Source organism: Pristiophorus japonicus, chromosome 10 (genome assembly GCF_044704955.1).
Source record: "Pristiophorus japonicus isolate sPriJap1 chromosome 10, sPriJap1.hap1, whole genome shotgun sequence".
Taxonomy (NCBI): domain Eukaryota; kingdom Metazoa; phylum Chordata; class Chondrichthyes; family Pristiophoridae; genus Pristiophorus; species Pristiophorus japonicus.
The window spans coordinates 178,654,199-178,673,726 of record NC_091986.1 but is presented as its reverse complement, the minus strand read 5'-3'; the positions used below and the strand labels follow the sequence as shown (position 1 = coordinate 178,673,726).

At 48.5% G+C, this 19,528-nt stretch overlaps 1 protein-coding gene across 11 annotated transcripts in view; it reads left to right on the top strand.

The window, feature by feature from the left end:
- The first annotated feature begins 6,531 nt into the window (after nucleotides 1-6,531).
- Nucleotides 6,532-19,528, top strand: part of supt20 (SPT20 homolog, SAGA complex component) — a 119,597-nt gene continuing 106,600 nt past the window's right edge. For all 11 annotated transcript variants that reach the window (XM_070892358.1, XM_070892359.1, XM_070892368.1 and 8 more), the window contains exon 1: nucleotides 6,532-6,676. The gene's annotated coding sequence lies outside the window, so the exon portion shown is untranslated. The remainder of the gene's footprint in view (nucleotides 6,677-19,528) is intronic.

The window sequence follows — 19,528 nt, the reverse complement described above, 5'->3', positions numbered from 1 at the left end:
GACCTATAGGCCAGCAGGAGGCGCAATAGGCGGCATTGAAGGGAGGGTCCTTGAATCCGGAGCATGCCTTGTTTAATGATTTAGACCGCACGTTCCGCCTGGCCATTGGAGGCCGGCTTGAACGGTGCTGTCCTGACATGGTTGATGCCATTGCCCGACATGAACTCCTGGAATTCGTAGCTCATGAAACATGGGCCATTATCGCTAACAAGGATGTCCGGCAAGTCGTGGGTTACAAAGACCACAAGTAGACTCTCCACAGTGGTGGATGTCATGCACGAATTCAAAATTATGCACTCGATCCATTTCAAGTACTCATTTACCACAATGAGAAACATTTTTCCCATGAATGGGCCGACGTAGTCGACATGAATATGGGATCATGGCCTGGTGGGCCAGGGCCACGGGCTGAGCGGGGCGTCCCTGGGGGCATTACCCAGCTGAGCACACGTTGTGCGCCTGCGAACACAGTGTTCCAGGTCTGAATCAATTCCCGCCCACCAAACATGTGACCGGGCAATGGCCTTCATCAGCACGATGCCTGGATGCTCACTGTGGAGTTTCATGATGAATGCCTCCCTGCCCCTCTGGGGCATGACTACCCGGCTGCCCCATAGTAGGCAGTCGGCTTGGATAGAGAGCTCATCCATCCGCCTGTGAAATGGTCTGACCTCCTCAGGGCATGCTCCGTGTGCGGGCGCCCAATCCCCAGTCAGGACACATTTCTTAATCAGGGATAGGAGGGGATCTCTGTTTGTCCAGATTTTGATCTGGATGGCTGTGATGGGGGAGCCTGCGCTGTCAAAGGCATCAACGGCCATGACCATCTCAGCCTTTTGTTCCGCTGCCCCCTCGGTGGTGGAGAGTGGAAGCCTGCTGAGCGCGTCAGTGCAATTTTCGGTGCCAGGCCAGTGCCGGATGGAGTAGTCACAAGCAGCTAGCGTGAGAGCCCATCGCTGTATGCAAGCTGACGCATTGGCATTGACAGCCTTGCTGTCTGACAACAGGGATGTTAACGGCTTGTGGTCCGTTTCTAATTCGAACCTCCTGCCAAAAAGATACTGATGCATTTTTTTTACACCATATACACATGCGAGTGCCTCCTTCTCAACCATCCCATATCCCCGTTCTGCTTGAGAGCGCGACCTGGAAGCATAAGCCACAGGTTGTAGTTGGCCCTCAGCATTACTCTGCTGCAACACGCACCCAACCCCATAGGACGATGCATCACATGTCAGAACCAACTTCTTACAGGGTCGTACAGGGTCAATAAGTTATTTGAACAAAGCAGGTTCCACACCACATTGAAAGCCCGTTCTTGACAGTCCCCCAAAAACCAATCATAACCCTTATGTAGGAGCACGTGAAGTGGCTCCAACAACGTGCTTAAGTTCGGCAGAAAGTTCCCGAAATAGTTCAAGAGTCTCAGAAATGAACGCAACTCCGATGTGTTGCCGGGCCTGGGCGCTCGTCGAATCGCCGCTGTTTTAGATTTGGTAGGCCGAATCCCGTCTGCAGCAACCCTCCTGCCCAGGAACTCAACCTCAGGAGCCAAAAACACACATTTAGACTTCTTGAGTCTAAATGCTTACCCAGTCCAGTCGGCGTAGCACCTCCTCCAGGTTGTGGAGGTGTTCCTCAGTGTCACGACCCGTGATGAGGATGTCGTCCTGAAATACGATTGTTCCAGGAATGGATTTGAGCAGGCTTTCCATGTTTCTTTGAAAAATCGCGGCCGCTGATCGAATGCCAAACGGGCACCTGTTGTAAACAAACAGTCCCTTGTGTGTGGTGATGGTGGTCAGTAGTTTAGATTAATCGGCCAGTTCTTGGGTCATGTAGGCTGAAGTGAGATCCAACTTGGTAAATAGCTTGCCGCCTGCCAGCATGGCGAAAAGATCCTCCATTCTCGGGAGTGGGTATTGGTCTTGTAAGGACTCCCGATTGATAGTGGCCTTGTAGTCGCCACAGATCCTGACAGAACCATCCGCTTTTAGGACGGGAACGATGGGGCTCGCCCAGTCGCTGAATTCAATGGGCAAGATGATGCCCTCTCTCAGCAAACGGTCCAATTTGCTCTCAATTTTCTCCCGCATCACATACGGCACCGCTCTGGCTTTGTGGTGCACTGGTCTGGCGTCCGGGGTGATGCGTATCACTACTTTGGTACCTTTGAACGTCCCGACGCCAGGTTGGAATAGTGACTCAAATTGTTGTAGGACTTGTGAGCACAAACTTCGCTCCACAGATGACATTGCGTGCATTTCCAGTTCATCTCAGCTCACCAGCTCCTCCCCAACAGTGCGGGACCATTGCCCGGGACAATCCAGAGTGGCAGCCGGTTCACTGATCCATTGTGTGTGACCGCCAACATTGCACTGCATAGTAGTGGAATGATTTCTTTGGTATACGTCCGTAGTTGTGTCTCAATGCGTTCTAGTTTGGCTCGACTGGTTTTGAGTGACCATAGCTTTTCCAATTGTTGAACGCTCATGAGTGACTGGCTGGCCCCCGTGTCCAGCTCCATGCGTACAGGGATGCCGTTTAATAAAACATTCATCATCATGGTTGGCGTTTTGGTATATGAGCTGTGAATGTTTGCCACATGAACCCGCTGAACTTCAGCGTCCATTGATTTGCCCCTAGAGTCATCCTGCCTCACAGACCCCTCTTCTGATCCATCCACCTCGTAAATTAGCCTGGTTACAGGCTTCCTGCACATTCGAGCTAAATGGCCACTGAGGTTGCAATTTCTGCAGACAAATTGTTGAAACCTGCAAGTCCTGGCAGAGTGCTTGCCCCCACACCTCCAGCATGAGCTGAGATTCACATTGTGTGAACAAAGGAGCTATGACCCGGCATTTCTCGCTGATTGTCCCTTTGATTGCTCTTGAGTACCCTGTTAGTGGGTGTCAATGGCCCCATCCCAGACCGCATTGTCCACTGTGATGGCGTAAATGTCCGTTCAGCCTGCCATTGTCTCTGTTGAAAACCTACTCTGGGGTCTATTGCTGCCTGGGGTGTGTCGAACTGCCCTTGCCTGCCTGCGGGGCTCTAAGTCGCGTTTATGATATTGACTCCCTGATCCCCCGGCGTGTTGGAGGCAGAATTGTGCGCGTATATTATTTTGGTTTCCTCCTCCCCCGCCATGAAAGTCTGAGCCATCAAAGCCGCCGCTTCCAAAGTCAAGTCCTTGGTCTCAATTAACTTTCGAAAAATCTCCGCATGACCGAGGCCCTCAATAAAGAAGTCCCTTAACATCTCCCCCCTGCAGGCGTCTGTGAACTTACAGAGGCTGGCCAAACGCCGGAGGTCCACAACCAAGTCCGGTATGCTCTGTCCTTCACGACGTCGGTGTCGGGCCATGTGTATGCTGCTCGCTGGTTTGAGGTGCTCACCGATTAGTTTGCTGAGCTCTTCAAAGGTTTTGTCCGCCGGCTTTTCGGGTGCTAGTAGGTCCTTCATGAGTGCGTAAGTCTTAGGTCCGCAGCTGGTCAGCAGATGGGCCCTTCGCTGCATCTCCCAGCCATTCTTTCGTGACATAGCTTTGCTGGAGCCTCTCAATGAAATCGTTCCAGTCCTCACCAACACAGTACCGTTCCTCTGTGCTACTGGTGGCCATTCTCATGGGTCGTTGATTCCCGTTCCTCATCGCCAATGTAATGTTCTTACTCAATGGCACAAAGCCCACACGAGGCACATTCTATGGACAAGGTCACTCAATGATCTGAATCTTTATTCACAGGACCAAGACGTGATGACCCTGCGTGGGACCTCCTTTTATATACCTGGATGACCAGGTAAGGGGTGTCTCCCACAAGTTCACCCCCTGTGGTCAAGGTGTGCATTGCTTAAGTATATACAGTATTGCAGTGGTGTTACATGAAGGTTACATACATGACAACATCCTCATCACGGGTCGCGATACGGAAGAACACCTCCACAACCTGGAGGAGGTGCGACACAGACTCGACTGGGTAGGGCTGCGACTGAAAAAGACGAAATGCGTCTTCTTAGCTCCAGAGGTAGAATTCCTGGGGAGGAGGGTAGCACCAGACGGGATCAGACCTACTGCGTCCAAAACGGAAACGATCCAGAGAGCACCCAGACCCCGTAACACGATGGAGCTGCATTCATTCCTGGGGCTCCTGAACTATTTTGGTAACTTTCTTCCCAAATTGAACATGCTGTTAGAGCCGCTACACATGCTCCTACGCAAAGGTCGTGATTGGGTCTGGGGGGACAGCCAGGAAAGGGCTTTTGATAGAGCACGCAATTTGTTATGCTCCAAAAAACTGTTAACGTTATAGAACCCGTGTAAGAAACTTGTTTTAACGTGCGATGCATCGTCCTATGGGGTCGGGTGTGTGTTGCAGCATGTGAATGCCAATGGTTTGTTACAGCTGGTAGCTTATGCCTCCAGAAGTCTGTCCCAGGCAGAAAGGTGCTACGGGATGGTAGAAAAGGAAGCGCTTGTATGTGTATATGCTGTAAAAAAATGCACCAGTACCTGTTTGGCAGGAAATTTGAGCTGGAGACAGATCACAAACCCTTAACGTCCCTTTTGGCTGACAACATGGCCATAAATGCGAATGCATCGGCCCGCATACAGAGGTGGGCACTCATGTTAGCCGCCTATGACTACACAATTCGGCACAGACCGATGCACTCAGCAGGCTCCCACTAGCCACCACTGAGGGGGCAACTGAGCATGATGCTGAGATGGTCATGGCTGTTGAAGCTTTCGAAAGGGAAGTCTCACCAGTGACAGCCGTCAGATTAAAGTCTGGACAAATAAAGACCCGCTACTGTCTTTAGTTAAGAAATGTGTCCTGAATGGGGACTGGGCAGCCACCTACGGGGCATACCCTGAGGAATTTAAACCGTTTCATAGGCGCAAGGATGAACTCTCGATTCCGGCCGATTGCCTACTGTGGGGAAACTGAGTAGTCATGCAACAGATGGGCAGAGAGTTATTTATCAGAGAATTTCACAATGAGCACCCGGGCATTGTCATGATGAAGTCAATTGCCTGGTCACACGTTTGGTGGCCTGGAATAGATGCAGACCTGGAACTTTGTGTTCGCAGGTGCAACACGTGTGCTCAGCTAGGCAACGCACCCAGGGAAGCCCCCCCCTTAGCCCTGGCCCTGGCCCGCCAAGCCATGGTCACGCATCCATGTGGACTACGCAGGTCCTTTCATGGGAAAAATGTTTTTGGTTGTAATAGATGCCTACTCCAAATGAATTGTGTGTGCCATTTTAAATTCAAGCACATCCTCTGCCACGGTAGAAAATCTACGGGCAATGCTCGCCACCCATGGTCTACCGGATGTCTTGGTCAGTGACAATGGCCCATGCTTCACAAGCACTGAATTCCAGGACTTCATGGCAGGCAATGGAATCAACCTCAAATGGCCAGGCGGAATGAGCAGTGCAGATAATCAAGCAGGGGATGCTCAGAATCCAAGGGGGTTCCCTACAAAGCCGCTTATCACACCTCCTGTTGGCCAATAGATCCCGACCACACTCACTCACAGGAGTTCCACCCGCAGAGCTGCTAATGAAAAGGACGCTCAAAACCATGTTATCCCTTATACACCCTATGAAAGAAATTGTTGAGAGCAGGCGTCAGTCACAATGTGACTACCATGACTGGAATGCGAGGGCGCAATGTATTGATGTCAATGACCCTGTTTTTGTCCTTAATTACGCTGCGGGGCCCAAATGGCTTGCAGGCACTGTGATTGCCAAAGAGGGGAATAGGGTTTTGGTAGTTAAACTTACCAATGGACAAATCTGCTGCAAACACGTGGATCAAACTAAAAGGAGGTTCAGCAACCTCATAGAAGAAGCAGAGGAAGAACACAACGTAGAGTTTATTCCACCACAGGTGACCTAACACCGGAACCAAGTGGAGGAGAGCCCAGTCACTGTGGGCAGTCGGGACAGGCCTGAGGCACCGCAAACAGCAGACACTCAGGCCAGCGCCCAACAACCGGAGCCCCAGCTCAGGCGCTCTACAAGGGAGCGTAAACCACCAGAGAGACTTAACCTGTGATCCCAATCAGACTTTGGGGGAGAGGTGATGTCATGTATTCAACTATCATTGTAACCCATGTAGAAGTTGACCTAAGTTGTACACCTTGAGAACATTGACCACAAGGGGCGAACTTGTGGGAGACACTCCTAACCTGGACTTTCAGGTATAAAAGGGGAAGCTCCATCCACCTTCATCAGTTGAGGTCTTGGTAATAAAGGTAACTGGTCACAGAGTGACCTTCTCTCAAGTATGGGCCTTGTGTGCATTTATACTGTATAGTAAGGACATATCAACCAAGATACTATTTTATTTTTGGAAATTCAAAAGTATCGCTTTGGCATTCCTTTTGCCAAGCTGGTGTTGTTTTTAATTGTTTTTGCATAATATGTTAAAGTAGGTTTGGTGCACCTTGCAGCCCAGCCCCAACCCGTGCACCCTGCCCTAGGGTTTCCGGTCCCGGAGCTCCTCCTCCTGGCATCCGACCGGAAGTTGGGTCGGACTTGGGGGGGAAATGGCCGTTTGGGAGCCGGCGGCTCGGTGATTGGAATAACGGAGCAAATCAAAAAAAAACAGACACAAGCAGCCGGGAGCTGAGATACCCAACATAAATGGCCGGCGATGGCACGGATACCGGCAAGTCAGCTTTTTGTAGCGTGTGTTGGGGCCGGCGCTGCGCCGATTGGCCGCTCCCATTCACAGCGCGCCGGGGCTCGGGACATGGCCGCGGACACAGCGGAGGCTGGGCGATAGCCCCCCCGCCGCCTCTTACTGCGAACAACACGACAGCGAGCTCTCCCGCGGGGAGGGGGAGGCGCCGGCGCCCGTGTTCCATCTTCCATCCCCGGTCTGTGCTGATCACAGGGGCGGGCATATATTGTGGTGGGGTGGGCGGCCGCTGCGCTTGGTCTCATCGCCCCTTGGGGTGAGGGAGGGGGGCAATCGGCCAGTTGCTGACCGCTCTCTCGGATGGCCCGATTGCTCTGTGTGGATGTCCACTGAGTGCAGGCTCGGAATTGAATAGATTACTGACAGTCTCTGCATTGCACTTGAACAATGGCCCCTTCGGTGAGGTGCTGGGGGGGTTCAGAGTCAACCTCCCTCCTCCCCACCCCTTTTCAGGAAAAGGAGAGATTTAGGGAATGCAACAGAATACAGTCACAGAATCTGTCCGGTAGTGTCAAGTAGGATTAGTTCAAGAGGGCAAGAATGAAAGAATACCTAGAATAGACATAGGATGATGTGCTAGATTGGCAAGGATTTATAGAAGATGCATAGTAATTTACTGAATGCTTTATTCAACTGGCAGACCTTAGCAAATAATGCAACTCCCATGAAATTGTACAAAAGATATAAATGTGTAATATGTCTTGGAATTTACATTAGGTCAATGAAGAGACAATAAAAATTTGTAGACACCTGTACATTAAAACACATGACATCATAATGTGGAGTGATTGCCTCCAGTAATCAGTTGGGTTCTCCTGATAAACAGACATAAATTGGGCAAACCCAATCCTCCTATACTTGATGATTTTATAGGAAATAGACTATGAGTACCTACGGAGGTTAAGCTTCATCTGGTGTATTCTGCACCCACCTGTCGATACCCTCACATCCACATATATAGACAGGTGCAAATAGATCACTGTCAGGAGATTAATGTGTGCAGAATACCAATTTCCATGTGAGACTGTGATGGCCTATCCGATGGCATATAAGTGATGGTATGTGAAGGCCTGACTTACCTTAATGCAGACTGATTGAAGCACTCATAAATACTGGTGGAATGCAAAGTAGGTCGCAGCCAGTAGAGATGGATTGTCCATATCAACTATGACTATATTTGAAGGCCCTTCCACACCTACCTGACAACCTCAGAGGGTAACTGGTTTTGAGTTAGCAGACCGAAAACTCAAACCTAATGGCTTAGAAAGTGGGGTAGGAGGCTTCCCGTGGGCGGATGCCTCCGACCTGAAACATTTCTACGAATTTACCTGGTGGTCCGGGAGGTTCGGAGACTTCTGGTCCTGGGCTTCTATGTAAACGTATAGAGACTCATGTATCCCAGTACGTAGGCGCTTCGCACGTGTCCCTGGGATCACGTGGGCCGGCCCAACCAATCAAAGTTGGGGTATTCCTATTCATACTTGTGGTGAGTTCTGTTTGTACGGAATACTATAAGTATGAATGGGAATACCCCCAAAACACACAAACACTGAAAATAAATGTTTAAAAAAAATCACATCTTTGAAATGAATCAAAATAGGATTTAATTAATTATTTAAAACAATGTAATTAAAAAAAAATACATTTACATATTTTAATTATTGAAAAAAAATGCCTTACGCCTGCTTTTATCAGTCATAAGAATTTCACGGGCATTCGCTGGACAGAAGTTGGGCAAATAGCCCAACTCTCAGCCTGCAGAGGCCGTTTACTTCTGGATGCATGCGATTTGTCAAGAGGATTCTTGACTGATCGCAAGTTCTGTGTTTAGGTGCACATACCTATACCCGGAACTTGCAAAGCCCCTACGGGCACATGTGCACCTCGTACCCGCCGTAGGGACCGCAAATTCAGGGCCAATAGTGATGGCAGACTAGGTGGGATAAAACATCACTTAATGACCAACAAGTGGAGCAGTAGTAGACAGCATTAAGAAGAATGAAGGAACTTGCTTTTCATAGATTCATTGAAATTTACAGCACAGAAATAGGCCATTCAGCCCATCATGTCCGTGCTGTCGACAAAGAGACTAATCCTATTTTCTAGCTCTTGGTCCGTAGCCTTGTAGGTTAAAGCACTTCAGGTGCATATCCAAGTACTTTTTAAATGCGGTGAGTGTTTCTGCCTCAACCACCCTTTCAGGCAGAGAGTTCCAGATCCCCACCACCCTCTGGGTGAAAAAACTTCTCATTTCCCCTCGAAACCCTACACTTACTTTAAATCTAAGCCCCCTGGTCCTTCCTGTCTACTCGATCAACGCCCCATATAATTTTATATACCTCAATTAGATCTCCCTCAGCCGCCTCTGTTCCAAAGAAAACAACCCTAGCCTATCCAGTCTTACCTCGTAGCTAAAATTCTCCAGTCCAGGCATCATCCTCATAACTCTCCTCTGTACCTTCTCTAGTGCAATCACATCTTTCCTGTGATGTGACCAGAACTGCACACAGTACTCCAGCTGCGGTCTAACCAGTGTTTTATACAGTTCAAGTATAACCTCCCTGCTCTTGTATTCTATGCCTCGGCTAATAAAGGCAAGAATTCCGTATACCTTCTTAACCACCTTATCTACCTGTCATGCTACCTTCAGGGATCTGTGGACGTGCACTCCAAGGTCCCTCTACACCTCAGTGATCTACCATTTATTGTGTATTCCCTTGTCTTGTTAGCCCTCCCCAAAAGCATTACCTCACAATTCTCCGGGTTGAATTCCATTTGCCAGTGATCCGCCCACAGTGTTATACAGTACTTTTCCTGACAGGATGTCCACAAACACTTCACAGCCAATTACATTTTGAGTTAACAATGTCCGCTAGGGTGCAGAGAGATGGAATTAGCTTGTTTAGTTGCTGATGAAAATACAAAGGAACATGTGCAGCATCTATAGGTGTTGAAGCTGCAGGAGAAGAGCGAGCACCAGACTGCCAAGAAGCAATGCAAGGAGAGAAAGGAATTCCACATATTTGAGGCAGTGAAACAGGTGAAGCAATGACTACATGAACTAGAGGAGAAGGAGAGACAGCATCAATGTACTTTATAACTGACTGAAAAGCATATACAGATTGGACCTCTCTGGTCCGGAAACATCCATGGTTTGGCATTAGTTGGGCCTGAGGGAGAGGATGGTTTATTAAAAAAAAGAGCACAAACCAGCGTGTTAATTAATAAATGTGGCTGGGAGGTTTCTACACGTAACGAGAGATCGAGGCCCGAGTTTCACAGCCTTTGAGTTTGAAATACAACCTGTGAGTTTTGCAGTCTGAAGTTATATGGTAGGATTCTTTATTAAGATGGAGAGTGACACAGTTAATTTAGAGACTAAGGTCCTGAACTTAAGGAAAAGTAACTTCGATGGTATGAGGCATGAATTAGCTAGAATAGACTGGCAAATGATACTTAAAGGGTTGACAGTGGATAGGCAATGGCAAACATTTAAGGATCACATGGATGAGCTTCAACAATTGTACACCCCTGCTTGGAGTAAAAATAAAACAGGGAAGGTGGCTCAACCATGGCTAACACTGGAAATTAAGGATAGTGTTAAATCCAAGGAAGAGACATATAAATTGGGCAAAAAAAGCAGCAAACCTGAGGACTGGGAGAAATTTCGAATTCAGCAGAGGAGGACAAAGGGTTTAATTAGGAGGGGGGAAATAGAGTATGAGAGGAAGCTTGCTGGGAACATAAAAACTGACTGCAAAAACTTGTATAGATATGTGAAGAGAAAAAGATTCGTAGAGACAAACGTAGGTCCCTTGCAGTCAGATTCAGGTGAATTTATAATGGGGAACAAAGAAATGGCAGACCAGTTGAACCAATACTTCGGTTCTATCTTCACGAAGGAAGACACAAATAACCTTCTGGAAGTACTAGGGGACCGAGGGTCTGGTGAGAAGGAGGAACTGAAGGATATCCTTATTAGGCGGGAAATTGTGTTTGGGAAATGGATGGGATTGAAGGCCGATAAATCCCCGGGGACTGATATCTGCATCCCAGAGTACTTAAGGAAGTAGCCCTCGAAATAGTGGTGCATTGGTGATTATTTTCCAACAGTCTTATCGACTCTGGATCAGTCCCTATGGACTGGAGGGCAGCTAATGTAACACCACTTTTTAAAAAAGAAGGGAGAGAGAAAACACGTAATTATAGACCGGTTAGCCTGACATCAGTAGTGGGGAAAATGTTGGAATCAATTATTAAAGATGAAATAGCAGCACATTTGGAAAGCAGTGAAAGGATCGGTCCAAGTCAGCATGGATTTATGAAAGGGAAATCATGCTTGACAAATCTTCTGGAATTTTTTGAGGATGTAACTAGTAGATTGGACAAGGGAGAATCAGTGGATGTGGTGTATTTGGACTTTCAAAAAGCTTTTGACAAGGTCCCACACAAGAGATTGGTGTGCAAAATTAAAGCACACAGTATTGGGGTAATGTACTGACGTGGATAGAGAACTGGTTGGCAGACAGGAAGCAGAGAGTCGGGATAAATGGATCCTTTTCAGAATGGCAGGCAGTGACTAGTGGAATGCCGCAGGGCTCAGTGCTGGGACCCCAGCTATTTACAATATACATTAATGATTTAGATGAAGGAATTTGGTGTAATATTTCTAAGTTTGCAGATGACACTAAACTGGGTGGCAGTGTGAGCTGTGAGGAGGACGCTAAGAGGCTGCAGGGTGACTTAGACAGGTTAGGTGAGTGGGCAAATGCATGGCAGATACAGTATAATGCGGATAAATATGAGGTTATCCACTTTGGGGGCAAAAACACGAAGGCAGAATTTTATCTGAATGGCGGCAGATTAGGAAAAGGGGAGGTGCAACGAGACCTGGGTGTCATGGTACATCAGTCATTGAAAGTTGGCATGCAGGTACAGCAGGCGGTGAAGGCGGAAAATGGCATGTTGGCCTTCATAGCTAGGCGATGAGAGTATAGGAGCAGGGAGGCCTTACTGCAGATGTACAGGGCCTTGGTGAGGCCTCACCTGGAATATTGTGTTCAGTTTTGGTCTGCTAATCTGAGGAAGGACGTTCTTGCTATTGAGGGAGTGCAGCGAAGGTTCACCAGACTGATTCCTGGGATGGCTGGACTGACATATGAGGAGAGATTGGATCGACTGGGCCTGTATTCACTGGAGTTTAGAAGGATGAGAGGTGATTTCATAGAAACATATAAAATTCTGATGGGACTAGAGAGGTTAGATGCAGAAAAAATGTTTCCGATATTGGGGAAGTCCAGAACCAGGGGATATAGGCTAAGGATAAGGGGTAAGCCATTTAGGACTGAGATGAGGAGAAACTTCTTCACTCAGATAGTTGTTAGCCTGTGGAATTCTCTACCGCAGAGAGTTATTGATGCCAGTTCATTGGATATATTCAAGAGGGAGTTAGATATGGTCCTTACAGCTAAAGGGATCAAGGGGTATGGAGAGAAAGCAGGAAAGGGGTACTGAGGGAATGACCAGCCATGATCTTATTGAATGGTGGTGCAAGCTGGAAGGGCCGAATGGCCTACTCCTGCACCTATTTTCTATATTTCTATGTTTCTATCTGCGCAATCTCAGTGAGTGTTACAATGTGTTATCTGTGCAACCTGAGTGTGCAAGGCGCTGGCTGGGGACTGTGCTGTGGGTCTGTAACTTTAAACGGTGTTTCAGAAAGCGGGCTCGGTTGCTGCTGCGGTGTGCGTATGGCGATTGGCTGCGAGCGGCTGTCAGTCAGTGAGTGTGTGCGCGGGTGCAGAGGGAGTCGCCCACAGGCTGTCAGCGCGCGCACACGGGAGCCCGGGTGCTGTCGACAGGTTACGGTAAGCCTAGGCTAGGCGTGACCACCTGTGGTTCAGAAAATTCTCTGTTTCGGCACCTCTCAGGTCCCGAGGGTGCCGGACCACAGAGGTCCAACCTCTATCTTGAAGACCCACATAAGCATTAGATAACAGGGTCTTCAATTCTTCAAAGTTCCAAACAGTTATCTATTATAATACAATAGTTGATTTCCCATGGAGAGAATATGGTCACTCTCTTGCCGATCTCTGATGTCTTTGTGTTGTTTTTCTTTTTGGGTGGGAGGTGGTGGGTTGTATGGCATGTTGTGGCAGGGAAAGAACCACCAATATCTGCAGGCTGCATTTAAGATGGGATTGCATAGAAAATGTGGCTCCCTCTCCTCTTTCCCTGCTTCCACTTGTTTTTTGATCTCTTAGCCTACTTAAACGCTGTCTCTTTTTTATTCCTATCCTCCCGAGTTACTGGATACACATCTCGCTGCATGCTCGGAACTGTTAAATTTGAATATATTTTTAATGAAACACCTTCTTAGTTCTGACATAATGGACAGAACTTCCAACATATTTGCTGCAACCCATCTGGAACCCAGGACCATTGCGAATGCTGCTTCTGTTGGTTGAAGCCCGATGCAGAACTCAAAAAATACATCAAAATCTCCAATGTAGAAAACACAATTAGTACTAATTGACTTACCACCCCCTCCATCCTCCTGCCACAATGAGCAGCATGCCCAGTGGTTGGTGGTTAAGCTGTACATCCTCCTCCCAATCATTGGCTTTCCCCATAGCAACATAGAAAATAGGTGCAGGAGTAGGACATTCGGCCCTTCGCTTCTGCACCACCATTCAATAAGATCATGGCTGACCCTTCACCTCAGTACCCCTTTCCTGCTTTTTCTCCATACCCCTTGATCCCTGTAGCCGTAAGGGCCATATCTAACTCCCTCTTGAACATATCCAATGAACTGGCATCAACAACTTTCTGTGACAGAGAATTCCACAGGTTAACAACTCTCTGAGTGAAGAAGTTTCTTCTTATCTCGGTCCTAAATGGCTTACCCCTTATCCTTAGACTGTGACCCCTGGTTCTGGACTTCCCCAACATCGGGAACATACTTCCTGCATCGAACCTGTTCAGTCCCATCAGAATTTTATATGTTTCTATGAGATCACCTCTCATTCTTCTAAACTCTAGTGAATACAGGCCCAGTCGATCCAATCTCTCCTCATATGTCAGCCCTGCCATCCCGGGAATCAGTCTGATGAACCTTCGCGGCACTCCCTCAATAGCAAGAACGTCCTTCCTCAGATTAGCAGACCAAAACTGAACACAATATTCCAGGTGAGGCCTCACCAAGGCCCTGTACATCTGCAGTAAGGCCTCCCTGCTCCTATACTCTCATCGCCTAGCTATGAAGGCCAACATGCCATTTGCCGCCTTCACCGCCTGCTATACCTGCATGCCAACTTTCAATGGCTGATGTACCATGACACCCAGGTCTCGTTGCACCTCCCCTTTTCCTAATCTGCCGCCATTCAGATAATATTCTGTCTTCATGTTTTTGCCACCAAAGTGGATAACCTCACATTTATCCACATTATACTGCATCTGCCATGCATTTGCCCACTCACCTAACCTGTCCAAGTCACCCTGCAGCCTCTTAGCATCCTCCTCACAGCTCACACCGCCACCCAGCTTAAGTGTCATCTGCAAACTTGGAGATATTACACTCAATTCCTTCATCCAAATCATTGATGTATATTGTAAATAGCTGGGGTCCCAGCACTGAGCCCTGCGGCACCCCACTAGTCACTGCCTGCCATTCTGAAAAGGATCCATTTATCCCGACTCTCTGCTTCCTGTCTGCCAACCAGTTCTCTATCCACGTCAGTACATTACCCCCAATATCATGTGCTTTAATTTTGCACACCAATCTCTTGTGTGGGACCTTGTCAAAAGCCTTTTGAAAGTCCAAATACACCACATCCACTGGTTCTCCCTTGTCCACTCTGCTAGTTACATCCTCAGAAAATTTGTCAAGCATGATTTCCCTTTCATAAATCCATGCTGACTTGGACTGATCATATGCCATAAACCTTTATCAGTCTCCTTTAATCCAAAGCCAACAAAAGTCTAACCTGCCACAATTAACTGGTCTTTTACCAGCTGATGTACATCTTCCAACACTGCCGTCAGATTGGCCTTGTAGGAGCCAACAGGCTTTCTGTTGGAAGATCTAGGGCTAGAAATTCGTTTTTTGGTGATAGTGGTATTTTTCCGCAAAAAATACTGCTACGAGGCCTAAAATTCAGAATAAAATGCACCCAGCGGTAAAAATCAGCATGGCACGAGGATTCGTGGCACACACCGCAAATTTTCTGCAACTTTTCTCTGAGGCCAATACCATTGCAAATTGGGGCTAGGAAAGAGGGAAAACGCCCTCCCAAAAATTCTAAAAATCACAAAACATTCATAAGACACCTAACTATCAAATCACTGCAAAAGAATTTAAAAAAGAAAAAATTTAACTTACATTTTTTGCAGGTCTTCATACCTACTGCTGTTCCAAGGGCTGCAACACAGGTTTTTCCTGGGCAGTTTTTTTCTTCCTAACTACAGGTGCGCTGTGAGCCAAAGTTTTGGTGAAAGTACTATTTCGAACCTTGCACGCCGGCGGTCCGCTGCCTTGCGGTACTTAAAAACTGCTGGCGCAAGACTTCTCCGAATTTCCCGGTTCACCGGTTTTCGCCAAAAACGGCGGAATATTGCTGAAAAACCGGGTGCAAGGTTGGCCAATTTTTAGCCCCTGGTATTTGTAACAAGGTCAAAAGGAGTTAGAAGATACCTTTTTGAAGAGGATAAATACCAGTGCATCTTCTCTGGTAGCATGAGATGTAGTTCGAAAGGTAGTTAATCCCAATCATTTTAGTTCTGGCCCTGTACAGGTCCTTATGGTGAACCTGATTGTTTAGTACAAGGTCTATTTGCTTCAACTTGGGAGAATAAGGAAATGTTGCAAGGTATTTAGTTCCAAGTGCCTCTTGTTATCTGAACACTGCACTTATAAATGATATACCCTGGGCAGGCAGACAGCAGGTAAATTTCCTATGCCAACTTCCTAGCAGGTACTTTAGCTGTTGTGCGGTTGTAGGAGGGATATTTCTACCTATTTAGATAAGTCATCAAAAATACTAAGAAGTAACAGTTACGCTTCTTGGAACAGGAAAGATAAACGAGAACAAAGTGTTCCCATGAAATCATAGGCTTTAAAGCAGATATTAACTGTTGGAAGCCTGCTGTGTTGTATATATGACACGACATCATGCAATTACTGGCACCTTTTCTTGTATTCAGCCAATAAGTTTCTTAGCGGAGTCGTAGCATCGTTTTTAGTGATACCAGGTTGCCCACACGTAGAATGGTGGTGGAATTCTCCCTTTTAACATATCTTTAATTTAATTTCCCCTTATAAAGCTGCCAAATCCTGATACTAAGGGTTTACATTATGCTCCCTTGGCAAAATCTGAGCTACTCCTGGATACAACGTATATCCCTGCTATCCATATCAATCACCAGGTATATGAAAATATGAAAAAATGAACAAAGATGAAATATCTTTACCAGGAATAACTTTACACAAAGATTATCAGTCAATCTTAGCTTTGGCTCCTTATATGGGACTGAATCTATTCCGACAATGGCAGTTGAAATTGAAGCCAAAAAACATACATTCAAAGATATTGGTGGTATGTATTTACCCCTCCCACCTATTTGGGTTGTTTGAACTCAGTGTGTCAGAATTTTGTACACCTTGTATCTTAAAAGTCTGATCCCCTAACTGTCTGCAAAGGCTTAATATTTTTAATATTTTCAGCAAACAGTAATACTCTGTTTTTATAAAGCTTTATAATTCTGACAGAAGTGTGGGAGTGGGAAAAGAGAAATTGGTATCTTGTATTAAATGTGCAAAATCATTGGAGGAGACTTAACAATTCCGACATCAAGATAAATCTGAGAAAGCATTTTGATTGACAAAATATACGTATCCATCTGTTGACTCCTTGATTCTGATGCAATGATTTTTTTTACCCACTACTATGAGTTGAAAGTTTGCTTATCTGGATGAGGTTCTCTACACCTCCCCACCCACTAAAGATACTTTTGTTTGGGAGCCAGTTGTGGAGGCCTACGTAAGCACCAGATAACAGGATCTACTGGTTGTTCCGGAGGAAGGCTTCAAGCATTGTTGTGTATAGAACATTGGGCCCAAGTTTCCACATGATTTGCGCCTGATTTTTAGGAGCAACTGGTGGAGAACGGACTATCTTACAAATCGCAATTCTCCACATTTTTTTTTCTGCAGTTCTAGTCAGGTAGAACAGTTCCACTTTGGAACAGAATTTTTTCTTCAAAAGGGGGCGTGTCCGGCCACTGATACCTGATTTCAAAGTTTCCACAGTGAAAGCGTACTCCAAACAAACTTAGAATGGAGCAAGTGAAGATTTTTGTAGAACTGAAAAAACCTGTTCTACACATTAAAAAATCAGGCGCAGGTTACAAATTAGGCGTCCAGAACGAGGTGGGGGGGGAGGGGTGGGGGGAAGGGAAGTCATTAAATTCTATAATAAATCCTTATTTATACTTCTACAAATATTATACAAATAAATCCAACCTGAATAAACATTTATAAGCAAAGAAAAGATTAAATAAATCATCTTCCTACCTGTGTGAAAGTGCTTCAGGCAGGCCTTTCGGGACCGAAGGCTGAACGGGCCGGCCCGAGACTTCGGGCAGGGCCCGTCCCCAGCACCAGATTTACAGGTAGGTGGCGTTGGGTCGGGTCGGGGGGAGGGAGAGAGAGCGAGAGAGCGAGAGAGAGGGAGAGGGGGGGGAGGGGAGGGGAGGGGGGGGGAGGGAGAGGGGAGGGGGGGGAGGGGAGAGGGGGGGAGAGGGGAGGGGAGGGGGGGGAGGGGAGGGGGGGGAGAGGGGAGAGAGGGAGGGGGAGAGAGAGGGAGGGGGGGTGGAGGGGGAGGAGAGGGAGGGAGGGGGGGGAGAGAGAGAGAGAGAGAGAGGGGGGGGCGCGGAGAGAGAGGGGGAGGTCGGGGAGGGGGAGGTCAGGTCGGATCCAGGCGGGGGTCGGGTCCAGTCGGGGGGGGGGGCGGCGGGCGGCGGAGCGGGAGCAGGAGCGAGGGTTGGGTCGGGTCCAGTCGGGGGGGGGAGCAGGAGCGCGGGTCGGGTCGAGTCGGGGGGGGGCGGGGGGGTCCAGTCGGGGGAGCGGGAGCAGGAGGTCGGGTCGGGTCCAGGCGGGGGAGCGGGAGCGGGAGCAGGCGGTCGGGTCGGGTCCAGTCTCGGTCGGGTCGGGTCGAGTCGGGGGTCGGGTCGAGGGGGGGGGGGTCCAGTCGGGGGAGCGGGAGCAGGCGGTCGGGTCGGGTCCAGTCTCGGTCGGGTCGGGTCGAGTCGGGGGTCGGGTCGAGGGGGGGGGGTCCAGTCGGGGGAGCGGGAGCAGGCGGTCGGGTCGGGTCCAGTCTCGGTCGGGTCGGGTCCAGTCGGGTGGGCGGGTGTCGAGTCCGGTCCGGGGGTGGGGGGGGAGCGGGTGTCGGGTCTAGTCGGGGGGGGGGGGTGGGGGGGAGGGGGAAGAGCAGGAAATGGTCGTGGGAGGAGCCTTATTCATGCAGCCCCAGTGAGGCCATTCGGCCAGGGCTAGGGGCTGCGTGCTTCAGGCGCCTGGAGCTACTGCACTTGCGTGCCCACTGTAGCGTGCATGTGCAGAGGTCCCGGCACTGTTTTCAGCGCAGGGACCTGGCTCCGCCCCCCCACAGCTCGTGCTGGCTGCGCCGAGGGCCAGAGGACCTGCAGGTAGGTGGAGAATACGGAGGATTTTTTTAGGCGCACTTTGTGGCGCGAAAAACGGGCGTCCAGGTCGGGACTGCGCCGTTCTAGGTGCGTGTGGAAACTTGGGCCCATTAAGTGTACTTAATGTTGCTAGTTATGATTGTGTTGAGCAACAGTTCTTTTGTTGCTACTTGGGAGAACTTAATTGAAACGGCAATTGAGTAGCTGCTCACTTCAGCTATGGAGGAACAGAGTAGCGCTGGCAGATGGTTTTGCTTGAGATAGAGAATTGCTCTTGTAGAGTGTGTTTCTGGGCCCTGAGAAGCTACTAACAACATAGCACAGGTAGTTCATTCAACCCCTCAAGCCTGATCCGCCATACTGTTTGGAAAGGAGGGGTGTTCACTAAGAAAATTAAGGATGGAAATAAGTGGTGCAAGAACAATCATCGTCATCCTAGGCAGTCCCTCGGAATCGAGGAAGACTTGCTTCCACTCTAAAAATGAGTCCTTAGATGGCTGGACAGTCCAATACGAGAACCACAGTCCCTGTCACAGGTGGGACAGATAGTCGTTGAGGGAAGGGGTGGGTGGGACAGGTTTGCTGCACGCTCTTTCCGTTGCCTGCGCTTGATTTCTGCATGCTCTCGGCGATGAGACTCGAGGTGCTCAGCCCCCTCACAGATGCACTTCCTCCACAAGGCGGTCTTTGGCCAGGGACTCCCAGGTGTCGGTGGGGTTGTTGCACTTTATCAGGGAGGCTTTGAAGGTGTCCTTTAATGTTTCCTCTGCCCACCTTTGGCTCGCTTGCCGTGAAGGAGTTCCGAGTAGAGCGTTTGCTTTGGGAGCCTCGTGTCTGGCATGCGAACAATGTGGCCTGCCCAGCGGAGTTCTACAGAACCAATGGGAACCTGTTCAACTTTCGTCGATTCCAGGCCAGGTCCAAGACCACCCCAACGTCTATTGTCGAGCTACAGTACGCGGACGATGCCTGCGTCTGCACACGTACAGAGGCTGAACTTCAAGTCTTAGTCAATGTATTTACTGAGGCGTACGAAAACATGGACCTTACGCTAAATATCCATAAGAACAAAGCAAGGACAAGAACAATATTATTTTTATATAACTGGGAACCATTAGA